Genomic DNA, 3,573 nt, shown 5'->3' with positions numbered 1-3,573 from the left:
TTCCCATTCACTGCTGCCTTACTGCTACATGCCTTTACTGCTTGCTGCTGCTTGCTACTGCTGCTGCCCTGCTACTGACTGCTGTGCTTAGCTGCTGCTGCTGCTACATGCTGCCCCTGCTACTTGCTGCTTGACCCTGCTACTTGCTGCTGCTGCCTGCCTACTGCCTGCTGCTGCCCACTGCTGCTGCTACTGCTGGCTACTACTGCTGATTGCTGCTGCTGCTGCTGCTACTGCTGCTTACTGTCTGATTGACTCTGCTGCTGCCCCTGCTACTGCTGCTTGCTACTGCTTGTTACTGCCTATGCTGCCGTACTGCTACTGCTGCTGCTGCTGCTGCTGCCTGCTGACTGCATGCCACTAAACACACACACTCAGTGTATACCTTCACACGGTAGGGATCGATTGATATAATTATGATAATATCCTTTACATGCTAATGGTCGTTGCCTCAATCCAGCCATTCGTAATTTCATCAACGGCAAATGACAGCCAATCGATTTGTGAACCATTAGTCAGCAGTAATCAATCATATTGAATCAATAATCAATCCCGATACTCATTCAGCCGATCACCAATAATTGGTCACTAGTTCTTGCCATAGTGATTCGTAATATTCGATCAATCGAACCCTGATTGATTGCTGATATCAAATCAATTATTCTCAGCCAGATGAATTTCCGATATCCAATCATCATTCTCACCCAGATTTGATTTAAGTGCGACCTCATGTACAAGCACAGACACGCACGCACGCGCGCACGCGCGCTCTCAACCCCTGGAATGCGAACTAATCTTCCTTTCTATCGACTGCAGCACGGTGCTGCCATCTAGGTGACACTTGTGGCATTAGGCGAGGGATTTCTATGTTACGGGTTGTGTTATCTCATGTATTTATTAATATTAATAAATAATTTGATTTGTGTGAGTAGTTTTGTAATTAGGTGTAATGACATACATTTACAACCCGCTCACAGATACAAACACACCTATATAGAAATTGCCTAAAAAATCAATAACCTGTCTCACACAACATGACATTATTATGTGTGGCCACGAGTATGTGACAAAGTTCGTTCAATGGTCGTGGTCGAAAGCTTGCTGGGAGACATAGATATGATACCACGCTACCCGTGGTAACCTATTTGATATGGCTTAGAGTTAGGGTTAGGGTTAAGGTCAAGGTTTCGCGGTTAGTGTTCAGGTTCGGGTTAGGGCTTAGGGCAGTAGGGCATAGGCGGAACTCCTAGGGGACTCGTTAGCTGAGAGTAGGGAGGTATGGTCCCGGCCTATTAGATTAGTGCACCAGTCGCCGTACACCCCCATTCCGGTATACCGGACCGCTCACCGGGTACGTTCCGGCCAGTACCTGGCAGCGACATAGACCCTCTCAGCGTGACTGTGGTTTCGCAACACTATAGTTGCTAACCACCGAGATATAAACCCATTTCTACCGGATCTGTCATCGGTCGTCAGGTGACGGCAAATCAGCATGACGCCGCACCATGCTATAGGACATGGCAGCAGTGACGACAACAGAACTTGAACCCCGGACCCTGCAGTACCCGATGTCAACTTTTCTGTTCGTTACACCGGCGCCCTCTATGAACGATCGTGTCGTCGTCGTCGTTTTATTTTAATGAAACGTGGATTTTTGACCCGCCCTGATGTAGAGGGGGGTGGGGTCAGTATAAAGGTGTATCTGCAGTAAAAAGGTGTATCTGGAATAAAAAGGTGTATCTGCTCCTACCTGACAAAGTTCCAAAGCATCTTCGTAGTCCGAAGTCGACAGGTCGTCTCCCTTACGATACCGTGGCGCCATCTGCAGGGGAAAAACAGAATCTATTGCACATCGTCACGAAGTGAAATTCTTTGCCCGTAGTGTTTAATTTTTCTACGGCATCAACATTGTAGTTTGTAATGAGCTTCTTTTTTATTATTGATGGGAAATCTTTTAATACCCGACGATTGAGAATAAACGACGTTTTAGCAGCAGATTCAGTTAATTTTACGAATTCGAACAAAATTTTGTTGACCTGATAAACTGACAAAAAGTTTACAAATAAAGAAATAAAAACCAAAAATTTAAAAAAAGGAATAATTTATAAGTTAGTTAAAAATCGACATCTGAAACTTAAAAATTAAATAAAAGAAATCATCCGAACTATCCACGAGAATTAAAAAAACACTCACGATCGCGTGACCTCTGCGGCGACCTTTCCGGAACCGGTATCCCCGCTTCCCGCTCCTCTCCGCCTCTCGCTCCAACCGCATCACCACCGGCGACGACGAAGACCCGCCGCACTTCCCCGCGTATCCCTCCGCCGCCGCGGGGGGACTACTTTTCACGGCGGAGGCCGTGACGCAGCTCTCCATCTCGTCGGTGCTGAACGTCTCGAATCGGAAATGCGTGGGGGCGCCACCGTCCGAGCTCGACGCCGCGCCGCCCGTCCCGTCGTCGGACCCCGCGACCTCTCGCGACCCCGCGTCCGTCGTCCCCGGCAACGGCGAGGGCGAGTCGATGCAGCACTGCACGCTGACGGAGGCGATGGCTGGCCGTAGACTGTCGCCGCTGCTGCGCCGCTGCGGTGTCGCTCGCGCGCACGCGGGGTCGGGGCGGCAGTCTACGGCGTCGGCGGCGTTGCTGTTGTTCCAGGAGCGGTTGTGATCGTCGGCTGAAGAGATGCTCTCTTGTCGACGCGCCGGCGAAGCGTTCTCTTGTCGTCTCACCGGAGAGATGCACTCTTGTCGCCACAGAGGAGAAGCGTTCTCTTGTCGTCTCACCGGAGAGATGCACTCTTGTCGCCACAGAGGAGAAGCGTTCTCTTGTCGTCGCACCGGGGAGATGCACTCTTGTCGCCACAGCGGAGAGATGCTCTCTTGTCGCGGCGGCAGCGCCACGTGCTCGAAGCTCGACTGCCTGAACAGCGCCGCATCAGAGACGCTCTCTTGTCTCCGCCGGCTCGGATAGTCGCAACTCGCCTGCTTGACGGGCGCGTCGCGGCGCGGCGACCGACAGCTGTCCGCTTGTCTTGCCGGCGACCCTCCACCCTCACCGCCGCCGCCGGTGGCGACATCTGGTGCCGATTCGCTGGGCGCGCGGATGGGCCGGAAGTGTTCGTCGCGCAAAACAAGCGAGCGGTCGAGCGAGGAGCTGCGGGGCGGGCGACGGTGGCGCCCCCCCTTGTCGTCGTCGTCGTCGCCGTCGAGAGACGGTGGCGCCCCCTCACCGATGTGCCGCCGGAACGGCTTCTGCTCAAGGTAGTCGTCGTCGTCCCAGCGCCGCGGTGGCGCCCCCTGCCGGTCGCCGCCGCCGTTCTCGGCGATCGTGCGGAAGCGCGTGAGGAAGCGGAGGTCGGAGGTCGCGGTGAGGTCAGAGGTCGCGGCGGGGCTGACGGCGGGCGTCGAGGCGGCGCTGAGCAGACGCCGCGTGTCGGCGTAGAAACTGTCGCCGGCGTAGTTACCTGCGGAGGAGGAAAACAAGCGAACGCCTCCGCGTTAAAATCTTGTTTGATGAAGATTTGTGATCTGAAAGTGAGCTAAACTTGTAATAGTAATATAATTATAATTATA

The sequence above is a fragment of the Priapulus caudatus genome, unplaced genomic scaffold (assembly GCF_000485595.1).
Source record: "Priapulus caudatus unplaced genomic scaffold, Priapulus_caudatus-5.0.1 Scaffold1300, whole genome shotgun sequence".
Taxonomy (NCBI): domain Eukaryota; kingdom Metazoa; phylum Priapulida; class Priapulimorpha; order Priapulimorphida; family Priapulidae; genus Priapulus; species Priapulus caudatus.
The sequence above is the reverse complement of the archived record's forward strand: the minus strand, read 5'-3'. Positions refer to the sequence as shown.